A 23,255-nucleotide genomic window follows, 5' to 3' on the forward strand; every position below is an offset into this window, starting at 1 on the left:
GTCGTCTAATAAACAAACGTTAAACTCATAAACTCACGCTCACGAAGTTGACGGGCAGGCGCATAAAACGAAACACTGGACAACAATGATGGGCAGTCAATGTTTCCCGAAATCAAATCGAAAACAAAAAGCCGTTGTAGATTCGAACGTCTGGAGGCAAGCGTTTCGAGAGCGATGAGTCTACAGCGGCTTTCATAATCGGGCATGTTCATTGGGTCAGACCACGGTAGTGAGCGTAGGGCGTAACGAACGAAGCTGCGTTGAACTCTCTCTATTCGGAGTGTTTGGGTAGCGTGAAATGGAGCCCACACACTTACGGCATATTCCAGGATACTACGAACCAATGAGTAGTATAGTGTCTTCATGGCGTAAACATCCTGGAAGTTGCTGGTGCTACGTCGAACAAACCATAGGGCTGCGAACACTTTGGCGGTGGTTACGTTGATGTGTTCGTTGAAGTGCAGTTTGTTGTCGATGATCACACCGAGATCGCGGATGGAAACAACATTACTGATTACCACTTCGAATATAATTTTAGAATGCATCGAAATATTTGTAATAGATTATGTTCTTCGTTACAAATAAATTTGATAACGTCTTTTTACGTTTGATATGATGCCAAGGACTACCAAAATATATGAACAGAAGAATTGTCAAACGATCATTGTATTTTACATTTCCCTCTGAAAATATTGCACATCCCATGTTTACGTAGTTCTCGAACCGCGAAAATTCATTCACCTCTAGTATCTGAAATGATTCTTCTCAGTTTAAAAGTACGTTTTAGAGAAATATATTCCGGTCTGCACAACGACAAGCGAGTACAAAAGTACTCAACACCAAAAAAGTTACAGGAGGGTTGTGTCCGAGACACGACCGCATAGTTGACGGAGGATTCCGTTAGGTTATCTGTTGATTTTGGATATGTTTGAAGAATTACATCGTTGAACTCTTTGATAATGATTTGGTGGCCCTGAAAACGGCCGTTTTGTTTGGTTGTTGGGTATTGTTTGTTCACTATACCAGTGTTTACATGAAGGACAGTAAACCGTCGTTGGATGGTGCGTATCAGATAAAAGATACCATAGTGGAACGAGACGAAATGCCTCCAGTGTTATATATGGATGACATAAAGAAAAAAAAACTCACCAATTTATGATAATTGCCTATACCGAACACAATCATCAATTTTTCTCATCAGTAAAAACATATTACTTTAATATAGAGAAAACATATTTGAAATAGAAAAGGCTATTATAATTTTTACTTTCTGAGTGTTTATTCAACCCAATGCGAATTTTAATTGGACTAACAACACCTAATACTATATGAAGAAATTACATCACGCTTTTATTTATGAAAATTAAATTTTCATATATCAAGTCATTTTCAACACAACTGTGACAATATACAATTTTACACTTACATTTCCACAATACACGATCGGTCATTGATGTGAAATTTCTCGAAGCAACAAACATTAAAGTTCCAAATTTAAATTTTTTTCGCTAGAATTAATCGTATCACTCACCTTACTTGCAATATAAAAATGCCTCCGACTTGCATATATTTGCAATGCTGATTTCCCCCAGATAGCTTGGTTTTGATGTCTCTGTTAGGGAACCGCCGCATGTGGTGTCAATTTCGACCAATCAGAAGTGGGTATTTCCGTAAGGATAGGGGTTGAGATTTTCCAATTGTTCGATAGTTAGTTTCATGTCATATATTATTTTCTTCAATACAAAAAATTGTTATGAAGTGCAGAAATCGGTTGATGCAAAAATTTCACCAATCCATCATGAAATGACTGAGCAATAGGCGTTTGAAATTGGACAATTTTCACGGTGTGCTCGATTTTCGATTTTCAATTTGTACCCCAATATGTTCCCGAAAGACGTAATCCTACGTCAAAATGACACCGACTTGCATGTATTTGCAAAGCGGGTTAGGGTCTGGTGTTAGGGAAACACAGCTCGGTGGGAACAAAAATACCCCCGACTTGCATGTATATTTGAAAAGCGGTACATCGATACATCAGGTACATCGATTTTGAAGTCTGTGCTGGGGGAACCGTAACATCTAACATCGTAACATCTCATGAAAAATAATATTTTATTAATTGTGATAGACGCGTAGAAATATTTCCTATCAATTGATCCAAACATCTTTCCGATCTGTTAAGAAATGTTCGAGTTATAAGCATTCGAAATACGGGTAGGGTTAGCACACAAATCGGCAGAACAAATGAAAAATTAAACCGTTTAGAGATAAGCGAATTGTAATGTTTAGCATATCAATCAAATCTTAGAGAATTTCCGATTCGATTGATATGCAAATCATGAGAATTCATTCACAGTGAAAAAAGTTATTAACGTTAACTTTATTTCATAAAAACGTGACCTGTTTTCTGATTTGGCACCCTTCCTGAAAGACGTAGCTCTACGTCAAAACTGAAATAACTTAGTTACGTGTCTAATATGTATATTATGATCAAACTTGCACTAAATGTTTGCAATGACGAAGAACAAAGATAAGTGATAAATGCGATGTTAGAATCTGTGGGGAAAAAGTATTCAACGGAGTTACGTACTCGACAGCAACTATTTATTCTCCTGGCAAATGGCACGAGAAATTAATGTCAAGCATTACTGTCTTCAATATATTGAGCAATCAAAAAGCAATAAAATCTAAATTTGATTTATTGACACTCTGCCTCGGATGGCACATCATTCGTATTCTATTGTTTCATTTTGTGTTAAGTTTCTCTCCCATTGTGAACATCATTTCCGATATAAAGTGCTTGCTCGGTGTTGATATCCTTATGAAGAAATTCTCCAGTCACAAAGAGGAACAAAAATTTGCCTTCGATGAAGTCCGTTGGTTGACATTTCCTAGTCAATTTTACGATTCGAGCTATATTGGCCCCAATGCTTTTCCGCGCACCGATTGGAAAGTAATTTGCGGGATGGGCTTTCCAAAAATAGTCATCAGTTTTATGGTTGTTCATTTTCGGTTCGTACTCAAACATCATTATGGGCGGGGGTTGGTACGGGGAACCAGCCAACAACAACAACAACTTGTTTGCTTGTTGTCATTTTCTGCGTATTAAATGTAATCGATCGTAATCCCCTGCCACCTGCCGCCTCCACCGGCGTCCGAAGACAAACACTAAGCTTCGCATTCCGCGGTTCATCAAATCGCAAACCGGTGGGGCCATCCCTGCTTAATTAGTTTGTACATCTACACAACCTCGCAGCATTGGGTTGTTCGGAATTCCGACCGCGCCATTATTTGCTGTGAGCCATTTTAATATGGTTCCGAAGCTTCCACAAATATGAATATGAATATTGATGACCCGCTATGGTAACATTTGGACAGGCGCAAATCAATCGCCGGAATCAATGATGTATAATTTTAGAGACTCAATTACGGAGTTATGTGATTTTAGTTATGACATATGTTATTGTCTGGCGGCTCAAATTACTTGATGCCATTCGGAAATTTAGATTCATTACCAGTTCTACCGGAAATATTTCCGATAATAGTAGCGCTTCGTGCGACTTGTTCTCGGTAGTTAGTATGGCCCACTTTTTTTTGTTTATTTGATTTTGCAGTGCACAAATTGTGCCAAGCTCGCTCTCCGGAAGCTGTTTGTGGAGTAAAAACTGCATCCGACGGGTGTGGCAATGTTGCATGGTTTGGATTTGCTGGAATTCCGTGAAAGTGGCAGACGAGTGATGATAGTTGGATGGGTAAACATTTACCAACAGATTTAGAATGTGTCGTGAAGAATTTTGAGCTGGAGTTCTGGATCTCTTTGAAAGTGTTCCGACTCAGCCCTGTGAAGAGCGCTTTAATGCGACTAGCAAACAAATATCTACTTGGGGAAGCTCTTGATGGTATTTGCAGAGTGTCTCTTGCTTGATACATGCTGCTACATCAGGAAAATACGAAAGATGCCATTGTTTACCTGCAATCTGATGTTCGTTTTTAGGAAAATTGCACAGAATGTACCAATCAGATGCAGAGTGAGTATCAATCAATTAGCATGTACAAACACTTGATGGGTGAATTATATCGTAAGAAATGAAGCACAAACACGCTGCCTCCTCATAAAAGCAATAACTCGATTCTAAATTGTCCGTTATTCACAGAATTATATCCGAACGCCGTGAAAAATTGGCATATCAATATCCATAGATGACGATGACTAATGATGCGTAGAAATCCAGAAAAGTCTTAAGTAAATATTAAGTGCAGATGTTGAATATACTGTTGGGTAGTATGGCATCTGCAATCGTTGAATATGAGCCTAGAGCATGATAACAAAGCTAAGCCAGGGCTAGTATCTAAAATCTTGAGTTTGGGAGCCAAAAATCGAGAGGAACTATAAGTCTGAGTTTCAAGTTGGAATCTGTTAACTATTTCCGATTTATATTGTTTCGAGTTACAGAAGCTTTTATTTTACACTAGCTGATACGGCAAACTTCGTCCCGCTCAAAATTTATTTTTCGTTATTAATCCACGTTTTCTTACTAAGAGCACGTTCATGGGTCCAATCGCAGAATTGTATATTGATTGATCTTCTAATCTACACTTTAGAATAACCTTTTACTATAAAATTGCTAGTACTTCTACCAAAACTCGTCAGTATGATATTATTATTACGAGATTATTTTCAGACACAATTCTCGTTCAAGATTTTCCAACCACTTGCGAATAACATGTTTCTCCGTTACATGGAATAAATGTTTGATACAGAAAATAAGATAGAATAAAGACAGTCCTAAATCGGACTATTTCTTCCTGGAATAATGCTCTTATCAACACAATTGGCGATCCATTTTTATAGATAGAAGAAGCTATAGGAGTGATTTTTATCACAATAAAATCCATTTCCACTTTCGAACAAATAGCAATTGTGTTAGCGCAAACATCAAATGGACTAACAACGCTTGTCACTATGAAATTGTAGAACATATGGGAATTCAATTTTCTCAAATTTTCCCATTTTCTTCAGAGTATTCCGAAAATTTTCAATTGTCATGTTTGGTTGTAATATGTTTGATTGAAATATGTGTTTCAATTTTTCGGAACCCCCCCTTCCATTCCAGAAGAGGGAGGAATGCCAAACCATCATAGAAACATTTCTCGTACCCAAAAGCCCTCACATCCCAAATTTGGTTCCGTTTGCGTGATTGATTCTCGAGTAATGCAGCCCCTCTTAGGGAGGGGGAGGCGTGTCACACCACCATAGAAACGTGTATTGCCCCCTACAACATCCATATAGCGAAATTTGTTCCATTTGCTTGATAAGTTCTTGAGTTATGCAGAAACTTATGATTCATCTGTATGGTTCTTCGAGAGGGAGAAGGAGAGTCTGCTCACCATAGTAACGTTTTTTACACCTTAATACCTTCAGATGCAAATTTGGCACTATTTGCCTGATTCGTTTTCGAGTTATGCAGAAATTTGTGTTTCAAGATTTGTTTCTACATACCAGTTTTCATGTCGATCGGTTCAGTATTTTACGAGTCCTTAAGAATCAGACAGACAGAAAGACAGAAAGACAAACAGACAACATTCCATTTATATATATATATATATATATATATATATATATATATATATATATATATATATATATATATATATATATATATATATATATAAATGGAATGTTGTCTGTTTGTCTTTCTGTCTATATATATATATATATATATATATATATATATATATATATATATATATATATATATATATATATATATATATATATGGTAGTTCAACAAGATACTGCTTCAACTGTTTCAATGAGGAATGAGAATATGAGGAATAGATTTGATATTTTAAGCATTGCGATTTTCGCACTTCAAAGTCCTCCGAAGATAAACGACAAATTCGCTCCGAGATATAATTCACAAATTGTGTTAGAGATGGGAAATAACATGAGTCAGCGATGGAATTCTTTAATCTCTGTTTATTCATTTGAAAAAGGAAAAAATGATAAATTTTGAAATAAAAGGAATGATGAAAAACTCAATATAACAAAAAATAAACAGACCAATCCAAATTGAAATATGCGAAATATCTCTAATCTAATCTAAATCTGAAATCTGAATATGAAAACTAAACTAGAGATTGTGATTCATATCAGGAATGAATATTGTTACACCTGGAATCAGGTCCCCTGATTTGGTTGCAACTTCAGGATCTGAAATAAATGTGTGTCTGTATTCTGGAATACATAGTCTGTAATCCCCTATCTGAAGCTGAATCAGGCTTAGATATATTTTTCGGAAATCAATAAATCAAGAATTTTTTTCCCTAAACTATATGGTTAAATATGGACCGGTATCCGATATATAAGTTTGGAATATAGATTAAGAACAATTTGAATTGCTTATACAGCCATTCCACGCCAAACAGATACAGTGATCCTCAGATTTTCGTGAAAAGTGGTATTTTTGGTCTTTATCGCAAAATATGAATTTTTTTTTAAATTTTTTTCTTTACGTTGCCCATTTTCATTTAAGAATGGTCCGAAAAATCAATGTTTCCCCTTTTTTCAAAACTGACATTTTTTCAAATTCATAATTTTTGAACTACTGGACCGATTTAGACGATCAATACATAAAATTAAATCCAATGATTTGTCTTCTTTGTCTTCTTTGAAAAAATATTACACTTCCTGAATTCGATTTTGTTTCCGTGATTATCAATTGCATTTGTTTTTTGTAGTTTACATGGTCTCGGTACCGAGGGCGCTATATTTTTCAATATATATTTTTTGGAAGCTGAGTTGCTTTCACATAAAATATCCAACAATCAGAGAGGAGTTAGTTTTTGTTCTTGAGTTAAAAATTTATGAAAAACTACTGAACCGACTCAAATGATCGATATATCAAATTAAAGCCAATGCTAGTCTTGTTTGAAAAAAATTAAACTTGGAAGAAAATCGGATTTTGTTTTCGTAATTATTGCTTGTAATTGTTTTTCAAAGTTTACATTGTTTCGAGACCAAGGGCGCCACTTTTTTTATATTTTTTCTTGAAAGCTGTGGTTTTTCACATAGAGCAATTCCAAATGAAATCGACAAATGACAAAACATGAGTATTTTTGATTCGAATGAAAGTGTGTATTCCGTTTGGGTTAGAGGAAATATGAGTTTTCCACAGCAATTGGGAATTTTTTGACTCAAGCGTAACTTTTGAAAAGGGCGTATCGATTTTAGTAAGAGAAATCTTTGATAATTTATATCTCAAAAACTATGAGTCGTACCGAAATAGTGTCTTAGAAAGAGTTATAGAGTATTGATGGTTGAATATGAAAAAAATGTACACTGAGAAGAAAAATTAGTACTCTTTTTATTATTTACAAAATATAAATTCAATTTGCAATATCCAAAATACATTTTTTTTATTTTTTTCGTACAAAATAGAAGTCATGTAGAAAATTTAAAAAATGGGCCCAAGATGGTAAAACTATTTTTGATGAAATTTGTGGAACATCGAATTTTTAGGAATTTTCGAATTTTTGTATGTCAGCAATCATTCTTAGCCACAAATTATGAATTCTGATGTGATTTGATGGGATGTGAAAAATGATGTGAAAAAAGGTTATTATCAATCTCCTTCTAAATGCAACTATTCTAGATATACAGTCAACTCTCCCTAACTCGATGTTCTGTATCTCGATATTTTCCCTAACTCGATGGATTTCATTGCACCTTCGATTTTACAAGCATTCTTCTCTCCATAACACGATACCTCCCTAACTCGATGCCTCTCTTACTCGATGTGTTTTGATTCTTTTTTCCATGGATTTTCACCTCCCTAACTCGATTGATTTTCGCGTACATGTTTATGTGCGTTATTACCTCAGATTTCAATTGCCCTTGAAAGTGAAGACGCAGTGTTCGTGTCATCAAACAATTTCTTTTCAAGTATGGAAAACCACGAGAAACCTTTCAAGCGAACAATCAAAACGCTAACCATTGCGCAAGGTTTGAGCATCATCGAGCAGGTCGAAAAATATGGACGGAAGAGGTCTGAAGCTGCAAATAATTGCAGTATTGCACAAAGTGCGGTATCAACACTACTCAAACTAAAGTAAAAATGGAATCGGAATGGAAAATTGTATCTAGACCAAAAGCATATAAGGTTGGTCAGAATCGAGAAGCTGGAGCGGTCAATGAATTTTTGTCTTGTCAAGCTAGACAAATTAATTTACCCCTCTTCTATTCTTCGGGATATGGCTTGAGAATTTGTCCAGAAACTGGGAAATCCTTACTTTGAAGCACAACCAACATTGACGGGAGTGATATTCCGCTGGCATAATTAATGTGTCGTGAGCGATGTCGACGGTACAATACCGTTCGATTGCTCAATGTCTTTTAATAATTAGTGCAAAAAGGACCAAAACGTGATTTGCTGTGATCTGATGCCAGATACCGATATACTAGAAAGTGTTGAAAAACCTGAGAAAAACGCTGAAGATAGTAGTTCTATTGAGATGTTAATTCGAACGTTAAATCAAACCTGAAGAATATGTCCGGAATATTGAAATCAACTGAAAATGTTCCTGTGAAACTATTCGAACATTTCTTTGTGATTGAACAGTTCCTGCGTGATCGTTACAATTCAGTTTGAGGAACAGACTTAATCAATATTTTCTTTGTTAACCTAGTGCCTCGTGCAAGTCGGACTCGATTATATACAAACTCGATTATATATGATTCGATTATGTAAAATTTAGGACTCGATTGTATACAGTTTGAAAAAAAAAGTTATTAAAAGTTAAGTATTAAAAGTTAAGTTATGAATAATTTCAAGAAAAAAAATTAACCTTTCAGCATTAAGGTGAAATTTAAGTGGCTTTTCTGTGATTCTAATATTATATTTTTTTTATATGAGAAAGGTGTTTTTTCACTTTAAGGGAATGAATCAAAAATTCAAATTAATACCATAATTGGGACACTTACCCTAATATATGACAATTTAAGACATAAAAAAAATTAGGAAAAAATGTTCTGTATCTCGATACCTCCCTAACTCGATGGTCCCTTTGGATATCGAGTTAGGGAGAGTTGACTGTATTTAAAAAATATTAAAAAATAAAATAAAATTTCATGAACATGACGGAATAACACGACAAACATATTAAAAGGGATTATTCACTATAAAAAAGACAATAAATTAGAAATATTTTTTTAAATATTTCGAGAATGGTTACATTTAGAAGGAGATTGATAAAAACCTTTTTTGTTTTAAGTCACATCAGGATTCATAATTTGTGGCTAAAAATGATTGTTAACATACATAAATACGAATTTTAGAAAATTTCTAAAAATTCGATGTTCCTCAAAGTTCGTCAAAAATAGTTTTACTATCTTGGGCCCATTTTTTAAATTTTCTGCATGACTTCTATTTTGTATGAAAATTTTTTAAAAAATATTCAAAAATATGTATTTTGGATATTGCAAATTGAATTTTTATTTTGTAAATAAAAAAAAGAGTACTAATTTTTCTTCTCAGTGTACTTTTTCATATTCAACCATCAATACTCTATAACTCTTTCTAAGACACTATTTCGGTACGACTCATAGTTTTTGAGATATAAATTATCAAAGATTTCTCTTACTAAAATCGATACGCCCTTTTCAAAAGTTACGCTTGAGTCAAAAAATTCGCAATTGCTGTGAAAAACTCATAGTCCCTCCAACCCAAACGGAATACACACTTTCATTGAAATCAAAAATACAAGTTTTTAAAATCTGCATTTTTAGGACGACTTCATTTGGAATTGCTGCATAGAATATCCGGATATCAGAGATTTTGTTTCGTTTTTGAGATATGATTGCTCAAACTAACATGTACAATTTTCGTTCAATATTCCTATCCGAAAGGACTACATTCATGTGATCAGGATCCAATTGTTTAAAAAAAAAGACAAACTCATTGGCTTCAAATTGGTATATCGATCATCTAAATCGGTCCAGTAGTTAAAAACTTATGAATTTTTGAAAAAAATCAGTTTTCAAAAAAAGGGGAAAATGATTTTTCGGACCATTGGTTAATTTTGATAAATCATAACTAAAGAACAAAAAAAAAGTCTCTCTGATTTTTAGATATGTTATGTAAAAAAACATCAGCTTTCAAGAAAAAAAACATAGCGCCCTTGGTCACGAGACCATGTAAACTATAAAAAACAAATACAATCGATAGTTACGAAATGAAAATCCAAAATTATTGCAAGTATATTTTTTTCCAAGAAAGACTAGCTAATTGGATTTGATTTGATATGTCGTTCATCTGAATCGGTTCAGTAATTCGAAAATTATGAATTTTTGAAGAAAAGTCATTTTCTGTAAAAGGGGAAAAAGTAGATTTTTTTGACCATCCTAAAATGAAAATGGGCATCTAATAAAAAAAATTAAAAAATACGGGTTTTGATATTTCATTTATTTAATTAATTATTATTAACACCGTCTCCGATCACTCGCAAGGACTGAACTAAATTACTTACAATATATGTATAATTAATAATCCTATTTCTAAACACATTTTTATTCACATTGAAATTCATCACAAACAAAATTAAAAAGACGGAGACATAAATCAAACGGCTTATTGTAGCCGTAGTTGGTTCTAAGTATGAGATGAAACTGCTAAAAGTGACGAATTTCCAAAACGGCGAGAAGGGATGTATAAAGGAACCTGTGCGAGAAGTTCAGGACAGTCAATGGATCCTTGGATTATGTCGAAAATGAACATCCCCTGCCATGTAGCGCGCCTGGTAGATAATGGGCCTGATTACGAACGTCACTTCACGGTGAAAACGGAATAAAATGCACACAAATTGCATACAATTCATTTCGTTTTCACCGTGAAGTGACGTTCAGGTTCAGGCCCAATGGCTCCAATCCGATGAGCTTGCATCGATCGGGATAAGGAGGAAGTATCTTACGAATACAGGGGGACGGGTCTTGTCAATGTCCACGCTTGTTCACGGAGGGGAAAGAAGATCAAATGAAATAGAGCCGCCTTCCATTAATTCAATATTTTCAACTCAATGGAAATGCAAACTTTAACGTATAGGGTCTTTCAGATTAAACGTTCACGCAACAAATTTTAATAACTTCTACAAATATGAAACGATTTTTATTTTAAAAGAAACTAAAATAAAACTTATTTTAGGACATTTTCGATTTGGCCACATCTTTCTTCAATAACGCGTTTTAAACGGTGAACAAAATTCTTCATGTACAATTCTAACATTACGACTTCAATACTGTTGAAAATCCGAGTTATTTCTTTTTTTCTTCGTTTCTGTTCAACGTCTTGTTGGATTTAATGAATAATGAATTAATTCAGTTGAAATCAATTGAATTGACCTTTTTCACACTCGACAAAAAAGTTGAAGGAACAGAGCGGGAAGTCGAAATTTTTAGGCGATTTTTGAAATGCTTTAAAATCATGAACTATCAACTCATGAAGATGGGATATAAATCACTTTAAAGCATAATTTACATGGATTTACACGAAATATTTTGCAGAGAAATTTGTATTTCGATGTATGCAGTTGTAGTGGAAAAAGTTATCAACTATTTTTCATTCGATTTCTAAAACGTTGTTGTAGGACCATTCAGTACTGAGATAATATTGTATACACGAAAAGTTTCGAATTCGTATTTGATAATAAATAGTTCATCAAATAATCATAAAAAACAGTTTTGAAAACTCTAATAAATTCTATACACCCAGAATTTTTTACGCGGGGGATAGGATTTTGCTATAATTCGTCGCGGTACACCATAGTAGATACTTTGAGTATTTTCTCAAATTTTCTTTTCCAACCCTATTGAAAATGGGGAAAAAAAATCTCATTTTTCACTATAGCTCGTATAGTGAACCATATAGGAGAGTTATCTTTTTATCATCTGAAAAAAATTACACTTATCAATAAAAGTCGTAGGAATACATTTAAATACGTATCATATTAGTACTGAATCTCTAAATCATCAAAAAAACTCTGTATTTCAGATTTTGTTTTTTCAGGAATTTATTTTTTGATTATGTTTCTCGATATATCATAGAAAGATGCACTTTCAGTATTTTTTCTATTTTTTATCTCGAAGCTATTGAGAATGGCGTGCTTTGAATTGAAAGGTACGTTTTTCACCATAGATCCTATGGGGAATTACATAGGGATTCGAAAAATAGTCAAAATTTCTTTACAATAGATATTTTCCCTGTTTTACACAGCCTTCCTTACCCAGCCAGAACCTTTCCAATTTTCTTTGAAATAATTCATGTCTTTCATACAACTTGGCCTATAACTTTTCTCAGACCCTTTTCCGATTAATAAAATTGTGGCTGGAAGATAGGTAAAATATTTCTCTATCGAATAATTTCGATAACTCTATTCGAACAACTTTTTTTTGATTTTCAAAATTCTGTATATTTCCCTATATTGGACCATGCTCACGTTTCAGTCTATAACTTTTCTCTGTCACGATCAAGAAAAAAAATTGTGGAAAGATTTTTTTTTTTTATTAATTCGTTTATTTTTACAGGCTCAGTTACTTAAGTTTAAAGGAGCCGAATTCTTAAATATATTTTTAAAACTATATATATATATATATATATATATAAAAAATTTTCTTACATCTATGGTTAGTAAGGTGGAAAACCGATTACTCGCGGTGTACTCGAGTTTAGAAGGGTGACATATTTTTAGGAGAAGGATGGGATATAAGGAAATTGTAACAATGTTGATGAACACTCAATTCTTAAATCTATTCGTATATCTATAGTTTATTTACATGTCAACTTATACTACTATTTATAGCAAGGGGACGAATTACCCGCAAAGGAAGGAAAGGAGGGTATAAGGATGTAGGGACATGTGGAAAAATGAATGATTCAATTATCTGTCTAATGAGCATGACTTTGAAGGTTGTTACTTGATAAACAATTAATTTATTTCAACTGAAATAATTCATAACTCATTAAATCCAGCAAGACGTTGAACAGAAACTTGCACGCAGCAAAAACTTTCATCCGCTGAACTTTCATCTAACTTCACACATAGAGGCGAATGAACTGCAAAGTTTAAAGCCTCTTAAAAACTTGCAAGCAAAGCAAGGAACTTCACACAAGTCAAAACGAGCGGTCCCATCTCTTACAGATTTCTTCCCGGTCCTTAAAGTGTTAACATAGCAACGGTCCTTCACGTACCCCCAGAAGAAGTAATCGACAACGAGAAATGTTGAAATTCTTACCATAAGAGGACAAAGTTTCATTAAGGCTTTGGTTGTTCGAGCAATACGATTTCACCAAAAATACACGTTCTTGTAAATTGTACATATTGACTAACTAAAAACCATCCGATCAGACTGAACGAGTAGCCGAATGTCATTGTCCCGAAGTGGGAAATGCATTGATACCATCGACGGAGCGAAAAAAAAATTATAAGGAGCTATCGATTTTTTTTTGCGTGAACATTTAATCTGAAAGACCTTCTAGCTCTTTATCCTTGGTACATTAACACGTAATCAAAACGCCACAATCGGATGATAAAGCGGAATTTCGGGAGGTGGAGTCCAACTTTCAAGTAATGAAGTACGCACGATATTAGAGTTTAAATGAACGTCCGTTTGTTTGGGATAATCTGAACGGAATGAGAATAGGATTTTTTGACGTGGGACTACGTTTAACCGGAGTATATGGGGGGTAAAATGGAAACCTTAACACAGAACATGCAGGAAAAAATAAAAGATTTCGAATGCTTATAACTCGAACATTTCTTACTGGATCGGAAAGATGTTTGCTTGATGCTGATGTGATAGGGAATATTTCTACGCTTCTATCGCAATTAATAAAATGTTATTTTCATTAGATAAACAATTGAATAACTGTAAAATGTGAAGGGTTATCTACACGCCCTAACTGCCTAATTTTTATTGGCCCGATCTGTGGTTTCCCCAACGCAGTCATCAAAACCAAGCAGCCTTGGGGAAATCGGCATTGCAAATACACGAAAGTCGGGGGTACTTTTGTTCCGACTGAAATGTGTTTGCCTAACACAGGCTTCAAAACAAAGATGTCTGGGGAAATCGGCTCTGCAAATAAATGCAAACTGCGAGTACTTTTGTACTCGCTTGCCTTTGTGCAGACTAGAATATGTTTCCTTAACACGCCCTTCCGGGGGTACTTCTGCACTCGTATGTTTTTGACGTAGGACTACGTCTTTCATTTCTATACCGGGGTGTAAAATCAAAGTTTCGAAAACGAAAGCGTTACGCCGAAGACCGAGATTTTGAGTGTTAATAGCTCCTAAACAACTGAACGAAATGGTATGATAAACACTCATTCGAAAGATAAAATGTCTACGCGTTCTATACTTGTTACTTTCTGATCCAAAAACTTGTTTCAATAGTCTTAAATTTGCTTTCAAAATAGGCTATTGAAATCACCAATCGGTATATAAGCGAGCGCCGCTCGTAAATCCACTCAGTTCTAATTGAACAGCGATTGGAGCATGTTGTCGCAGTTGTGGTGAAGCTCTTCATTTATCATGAAAGCGCGGATGAACGGTGTCACCAAGAGCCTGTTTGTGCACCTTAGGCCAGAAGGGAATCCATCAGGAGGAGAGTGATGCTACAAACGGTTCCCCGGGAAGATCTCGAAGCAGCCGCTACACACACACACATACACGCACGGAATTCTTTCCGTTTGGATCGAGAAAGATCCGGAAAATAATCTACCAGTTCCTCTAGGAATTTAAAAATACATTCATGTGAAAGAGTTTATTTGAATGTTTTCTATCCATGTAACACTGTGACCAAATATGTTTCAATCAAGTGCTATTAACAAATGGTTATCGAGTTAGCATTAACCACTGGTGGGCTTCCAGTATCGAGGAAAATGTGGAAATATCTAATCGTTACTGAAAATAATCTGCCAGTTCCTCTGGGAATTTAAAATTACATTCATATGAAAGAGTTTATTTTAATGTTTTCTATCCATGTAACACTGTGACCAAATACATTAGGTTTTGTGATTTTTCAATCAATCGCAATCAACAGGATAGCTTCTGAAGATTATTCTTCCCCATTAGTAGGATATTTCCGTATCCAATATTGGATGCATAAAACCTTGTGCCTCCAACGTAACGCTCTCGTTTTCGAAGTTCTCCAAATATTCATTCATTCAGAATGAATTCAGATTCAACTTCATACAAATGATCTCTAAATCAACGATAGTCCTACGTCACCCTTGCGGTTATACCACAGATATAACCCACTTCCTGTTTTTTGCACTCCGAAAAGTGTTTTCCTAACACGGATTACAAAAGCGGATACGAACGCCACGCTTTGACTTGGTTATTCAAGATTGCATTGAAGGATATGCCTTCATATCTTCTGCTCACTGAATTCCTATGCATACCACTTGATGATTAAAGGGTGTGTCACATCAAATTGCATCACGGAAAAAACGCTGTAGAAATTTAATTTTTAGGAATTATATCTTCAGCTTTCGCTTATAATCAGATAAGAGTGTATAGATCATGTTGGCCATGCTTCACTGTCAATTTTTCGTAAATTTGGAAAAATGTCGTCGAACGAAAAAGAGCGTCGTGAATTAATCCTGTGCACTCATTTCGAGAATCCGGAGTTGTTACATCGGGAAATCGGTAAGATGCTGGGAATCGTCCAATCCACGGTCAGCAGAGTACCAAAACGATACTTCGAGAACCTAACCATCGACCGGAAGGTGAAGAACGGCAAAAATGGATGCTCCGTCAGTGAAAAAGATCACAAGCGCGTAGTTAAGCAGTTTAGACGTGATCCGAGAAGTTCGGTCCGGGATGTCGCCAATAAGCTGAATTTGTCAAGTTCCAGCGTCCAGCGGACCAAGCAGAGGGAGGGCCTGCGTACATACAAGGTTCAGAAGGCTCCTAACCGCGACGAAAGGCAAAACATAGTGGGGAAGACGCGAGCCCAGAAGCTGTACACCGAAATGCTGACGAAGCCGCATTGCCTGGTAATGGACGACGAAACCTACGTCAATGCGGACTTTCGTCAGCTGCCGGGCCTGTTGTTCTTCTCCGCAGAGGACAAATTCAGCGTTCCGGAGGAGATTCGCAAGCAGAAACTATCCAAGTTTGCCAAAAAGTACATGGTGTGGCAAGCGATCTGCTCTTGCGGAAAGCGGAGCGCCCCCTTCGTGATGACCGGCACGGTAAACGGGCAGGTTTACCTTAAGGAGTGCCTACAGAAGCGCTTACTACCACTATTGAAGCAGCACGAGGGCCCGACCATCTTCTGGCCGGATCTCGCTTCGTGCCACTATTCAAAGGACGTGTTGGAGTGGTACGAAGCCAACGGGGTCACCTTCGTTCCAAAGGAAATGAACCCGCCCAACGCGCCGGAGCTTCGCCCAATAGAGAAATATTGGGCGATTATGCAGGCCCTCCGGAAGAACCCTAAAGTTGTAAAATCGGAGGCGGACTTCAAGAGAAAATGGATTTCTGTTCAAAAAACAGGAAGTGGGTTATATCTATGGTATAACCACAAGGGTGACGTAGGACTATCGTTGATTTAGAGATCATTTGTTTGAAGTTGAATCTAAATCCATCCTGAATGAATGAATAAATAAATATTTGGGTGACTTCAAAAACGAGAGTGTTACGTTGGAGACTCAAGGTTTTATGCATCCAATATTGGATACAAAAAACCTTGTTCTGAAGAATAATCTTCAGAAGCTTTCCTGCTAACTGCACTTGATTGACAAATCACAAAACCAAATGTATATGGTCGCAGTATTATATGGATAGAAAACATTAAAATAAACTCGCTTGAATGTAATTTTCAATTCCAAGGGGAACTGGCAGATTATTTTTCAGCAACGATCATTTCTTTCCAGGTTTCCTCTCGATAACCAGCAAACGAAAAAAGTTGCGCACGTGTATGTGTGTGTGTGTGGCGGCTGCTTCTATGTCTTCCCGAGGAACCGTATTTCGATGCTGATACTCTCTTGGTCACGAGAGTATCAGCATCGGCTTTTCTGCGCTCCCTCACAGTTAAAACAAACTGATTGCATTTCAGGTCAGGTCAGGCCAGGTAATGAATCCCTCGATCCCTCGCCGTTCAGCTCGTTCAGTAACGATGTTGTCTTGTCGATGTCCTCAGGCGTCGTGCACAAATTACGTAACGCTAAAAATCCGAATTCTGAACCACCTCTCCCCCCCCCCTTTCGTAACGCAATTTCCTATCTCTAATAAACAGAAAGTAACGCAACATCTACCCCCTCCCCCCTTATCGCGTTACGTAATTTGTGCACGACGCCTCACGAAAAATGAATCGGTTTCACCACCAGAATATCATTTCAGTATGCTTTTCGTGCGTGATTGAATCGAGAGAAGGTGTGGTTTACGATGGCAATTTGGAAGGCAAACTAGAGGAGAATGAACTCTCTGAGTATGAAAATTTCGGCGACTGAGCAATAATCGATTGAAAATTATATAATTTTCGCGATACGAAACATTTTTCGTTTTTCATGTTATGCATCCAATATTGGATACGAAAATATCCTACTGATGGGAAAGAATAATCTTCAGAAGCTTTCCAGCTAATTACACTTGATTGAAAAATTACGAAATCAAATGTATTTGGTCGCTGTGTTCGCCATATAATTAGAAAACATTAAAATAAACTCTTTCGCATGGATGTATTCTTCAATTCCCACGGAACTGGCAGATTATTTTTCAGCAACGATTAGATCTTTCCGGAATTTTCTCGATGCTGTATGGCATCCACACGAAAATTCTCGTTTCAGTTTGGCCTGTAAAAACTTTTCTAAACTCTAATCCATCAAATTTGGAGCCCTGAAAAGGGCCGTTGATTATATGCTAAGCTAATATAGCACCCTCTCCTTGGATTCGATGGGCCAGCTGAATGTCCTTGGGCATGATGTCGTCACATCACGTTTCACGTTTTGCGTGGATAGCACACAAATTTGTATCTTCGAATAAGCCTCCTGCAGCGTCATAACCGCGGAACTTTGGAAGCGCAAGTCGGTTTTGAAGTCCTGAGCAATTCCACGATCCAAAAGCTGCAAAGGTAGCTTGCGGATCAGCAATTCGGTCGACTTCCGATAGCGATGAATTTCACGCAAAGTTCCCGGTCGATAGCGATGTGGCTTCTTCACCTATCCTGCGGCTGGTGCGCTTATCCGAGCTGCTTTCGTGTGCCTTACCACTGAAAGACTAACTATCTATCTGCTTGGTCCCAAACAAACGAGTCGTCACGGTGCTAGAGTAGAGTAAGAAATGAACGAAAGCAAAGGAAGCGTCATTTTATAAACCATAAAAGTATAGGATCTAAACCCCACCCTTATTATATTCGTTGCTTACCCTGAGAGAGAAACGAATAACATCGAAGTAAGTATACAGTAATGTATTTGAATCCGGACACTTTGCGTTACATTTAATACCATATCGCAGCCACAACATTTTCTGCATGTTGAATTAATGCGATTGATTAGTAACTATCAAGAAACTATCAGTAACTATATTAGCAACTATTAATCGCATAAATTCAACATGAAAAAAATGTTATGGCTGTGGTATGATATTGAATGTAATGCAAAGTGTCCGGATTCAAAAGCATTACTGTAAAAAAGAGTTAACTCGACTGAAATTTTTTCGGTTCGGCCTGCAAAAACGAAATTAAGGGCCCCCGCCGACTGCAGACTGACTTGTCGACCGATAGTTCGGTCGGCTTCTTAATCAGTACGGAAAAAAAAGTCTGTAGTGTACAGCATAATGCATAGACGTAAGTATGAGCTTCCCATCTCACATTCCAATAATATTAATGGGTTTCCAAGTGGGCGCGCTACATACGGATACGAATGATTTCAATAACCTGTTTTCGAAGCTATCATTAAGCTATTGAAACAATTTTTCGACTCAATAAATAGCAATCATATAACTCTTGGACATTTTATCTTTTGTATGAAATGATTATCATACTGTTCCGTTGATCCGAAGCAGAATGAATCACGCTTTAAGAAGGAATGGTTTTTTTCTTGGAATTTAGTCAGCAGAAATAATGCCCATTCCCAACAATTAAAAACGACAAACGGTAAACAGTTTCATCAAAGTGATTTCTTCGATATGGGGATATATTCACTAAATCATGTCATGTATTTCATATTCTTCATTATCAAATCCATATCCATGGCACCTATCGGTATCGAATTATCATCGACACTACGATTTTCGCTAAATGCTCCTTTCAGTTCGGCCTGTAAAAAACTTTTCTGAACTCTAATCCATCAAATTTGGAGCCCTGAAAAGGGCTGTTGATTATATGCTAAGCTAATATAGCACGCTCTCCTCGGATACGATGGGCCAGCTGGATGTCCTTGGGCATGATGTGACGCGTTTTGCATGGATAGCACACAAATTGGTATCTTCGAATAAGCCTCCTGCAGCGTCATAGCCGCGGAACTTTGGAAGCGCAAGTCGGTTTTGAAGTCCTGAGCAATTCCACGAACCAAATGCTGCAAAGGTAGCTTGCGGATCAGCAATTCGGTCGACTTCTGATAGCGACGAATTTCATGCGAAGTTCCCGGTCGATAGCGATGTGGCTTCTTCACGCTTCCTGCGGCTGATGCGCTTATCCGAGCTGCTTTCGTGGTGCCTTACCACCGAAAGACTAACGAGCTGTTTGCTTATCTCGATGAAACGAGTCCTCAGGGTGCGAGAGTAGAGTAAGAAATGAACGAAAGCAAGGGAAGTGTCATTTTATAAAACATAAAAGAATCGAATGTAAACCCCACCCTCTTTCTTGTATAAGCTTACTGTATACTCACGAATATAATAAGGGTGGGATTTAGATTCTATACTTTCATAGTTTATAAAATGACGCTTCCTTTGCTTTCGTCCATTTCTTACTCTACTCTCGCACCGTGAGGACTCGAGCTCGTTAGTCTTTCGCAGACAGCTCGTTAGTCATTCGGTGGTAAGGCACATGAAGTCAGCTCGGATAAGCGCACCAGTAGCAGGATAGGTGGAGAAGCCACATCGCTATCGACCGGGAACTTTGCGTGAAATTCATCGCTATCGGAAGTCGACCGAATTGCTGATCCGCAAGCTACCTTTGCAGCATTTGGTTCGTGGAATTGCTCAGGACTTCAAAACCGACTTGCGCTTCCAAAGTTCCGCGGCTATGACGCTGCAGGAGGCTTATTCGAAGATACCAATTTGTGTGCTATCCATGCAAAACGCGTCACATCATGCCCAAGGACATCCAGCTGGCCCATCGTATCCGAGGAGAGCCTGCTATATTAGCTTAGCATATAATCAACGGCCCTTTCCAGGGCTCCAAATTTGATGGATTAGAGTACAGAAAAGTTTTTTACAGGCCGAACTGAAAGGAGCATTTAGCGAAAATCGTGGTTTCGATAATAATTCGTTACCGGTAGGTGCCATGGATATGGATTTCTTAATGAAGAATATGAAATGCATGACATGATGTAGTAAATATATCCCCATATCGAAGAAATCACTTTGGTGAAACTGCATTATAAAATTATTTGTGTACGAATGCCGCAATCGATAGTCGACTCTAATTTGCGCTGGGTAATTTCCTCGGATGACTCGATTCCTCCTTTGAGCATTAATAATCTCTTTCTGGCAAAACGATGTGGTATGAATCACATTATTTGAATGATAGAATGAAGAAGTTTTCTGCCAATTTCCTTCAACCTCCAAACGTATCTTTCTCCCGTTTGTCGTTTTCGCGTTCGCTAATCCTCTCTCACAACACCCATTTCTAGTTTGAGAAATTGTTGAGTAAACATTGTTTGCCAGTGCGCGTAGAGCGGGAATTCCTAAAGATTCATTGCACCTCTAATAAATTGCCGAAAGACGTGGTCTTACGTTGATCGCACTTGATTGAAAAAATCAAAAACGAAATGTATTTGGTCGCAGCATTATATGAGTAGAAAGCAAATAATCGCTCGAAAATGACTTGATTTTCGCGATGTGAAACATTTTCCGTTTTTCATGTTATGCATCCAATATTGGATACGAAAATTTCCACTGATGGGGAAAAAAATATTCAGAAGCTTTCCTGTTAATTGCGATTGATTGAAAAATAACAAAACCAAATGTATTTGGTTGCAGTGTTATATGGATAGAAACATTAAAATAAACTATTTCGCATGAATGTATTTTTCAATTCCTAGGGGAACTGGCAGATTATTTTTCAGCAACGATGATAGCAACGAGAATTCCGCGCGTGTATGTGTGTGTGTGTGTGTGCTGCTCCGATGTTTCAAGCGGAACCGTGGCATCACTCTCCTCCTGATGGATTCCCTTTTGGCCTTAGGTGCACAAACAGGCTCTTGGTGACACCGTTCATCAGCGCTTTCATGATAAACGAAATTAGCTTCACAACAACAGCGACAACATGCTCCAATCGCTGTTCAATCATAACTGAGTGGGTTTACGAGCGGCGCTCGCTTATATACCGATTGGTGATTTCAATAGCCTGTTTTGAAAGCAATTTTAAGACTATTGAAACAAGTTTTTGGATGAAAAAGTAACAAGTATATGACGCGTAGACATTTTATCTTTCAAATGAAGTGTTTATCATACCATTTCGTTCAGTTGTTTAAGAGCTATTAACGCTCAAAATCCCGGTCTCCGTAACGCTTTCGTTCTCGAAACTTTGGTTTTACACCCCGGTATAGAAATGAAAGACGTAGTCCTACGTCAAAAAACTACAACCTGACGTTGTACAGAACCAAAAAAAAAATGGAGCTGTTGGTTCTGAAAAAGGAAATTGCTGTCCTGAAAATAAAAAAACTCAAAGAGAACATGATCATCTGAAAGTGTATATATTTTTTTGTATATATTTTTTAAATTAAAGTTAAATTAATAAAGTTTTGAAGGCAGAATATTTTTTTATATTATAACTGATTTTTAATGTGCATCGCAATTGCATCTCGACGACGTTGTCCTCTATGGCGAATAGAGTTGCCACCTTCGACTCCCCCATTGAACTGTACATAGTTTGGCTGAAGTGACTCTTCCGGCAACGTGAAATCTTCATTATTTATTATCTTCGCCACATTATGGAGCACGAAGCACGCAACGACCATCTGTGGGACTCTTTCCGTTGATATGCGGACTTTTGATTGCAAAATGGGAAATCGTTGTTTAGCTTGTCCGAATACCCGTTCGATTATCACCCTTTCCCTAGTATGCATAATGTTGTAGCACCTCTGTTCTGCAAATGACGAGTTTTTAAATGGCGTCATTAGCCAAGGCGCTATAGGGTATGCTAGCATAACGGCATCGCTGTTGTTGTCGGAGAGTATTTCACGAATGGCGGAATTTCTCCATATTCTGGCATCGTGGACAGAACCAGGCCACCGACACTCCACACTCGTGAACATTTCTCGTCCATTACACGTTGCCTGAACGTTAAATGACGTCAATCCTTTACGATTGACGAATTCATCGGCAAAATGGTGTGGCCGTTTTATGAGCACATGAATGCAGTCAAGTTATACAGTAAGGGAACTTGTGCTTTTTGATCCAAAATTTCTTTTCGTGTTCAAATTCTTCCTTCGTTGATGGGAATTTAATCCACTCGTGGGATTTTTCAACGATCGCTCGACACGTTTGCCAGACAGTTTTGCAAACGGTCGTTTGGTGTAGACCCAAATCCTCACCAACTCCCACCTAGAAAAGCGTATATCTGTTTTTTTTTGCAATGCCAGAGTAAGTAATGAAGAGCATACCTGGAATCCGGGATCGCCCACATAACGCAGGAAACATTTCATTTTTTGCATGTTTTGCAACGCTCCCCCTCTGGTTTCCTCATAGTTGGGTAGAAAGGTTCTTGCTAAGAAACCTACATTTTCGCGACTAAACCTATACAACTGTTTGAAATTGTTGTCATCTCCCTCTCTGCGTATTGTGTATGGTTTGGTAGCCCGATTTTTCTCAAATGAAGGACCGATGTCACAAACGAGCGGAAAAGGAATATTTGGCGCATCATAATACATTTTTCACTTGTTTAAATGTAAGATAGCAGCACTAAATATTAATCTCATAAGATAAACAAAAGAGTTTTCAGAAGCAAAGTACGCTCATGAGCATACTTGATTTTTTTTTTCCAAAATATATATTTTATTAAGGCTCATATGGCGTCAGCCTAACGGGGCCGGGAG

At 37.0% G+C, this 23,255-nt stretch overlaps 1 pseudogene; it reads right to left on the bottom strand.

Moving 5' to 3' along the window:
* Positions 1–208: 208 nt before the first annotated feature.
* Positions 209–23,090, bottom strand: LOC129767007 (putative nuclease HARBI1; annotated as a pseudogene).
* Between the last annotated feature and the right edge of the window lie 165 nt (positions 23,091–23,255).

The sequence above is a fragment of the Toxorhynchites rutilus genome, chromosome 2 (genome assembly GCF_029784135.1).
Source record: "Toxorhynchites rutilus septentrionalis strain SRP chromosome 2, ASM2978413v1, whole genome shotgun sequence".
NCBI lineage: Eukaryota > Metazoa > Arthropoda > Insecta > Diptera > Culicidae > Toxorhynchites > Toxorhynchites rutilus.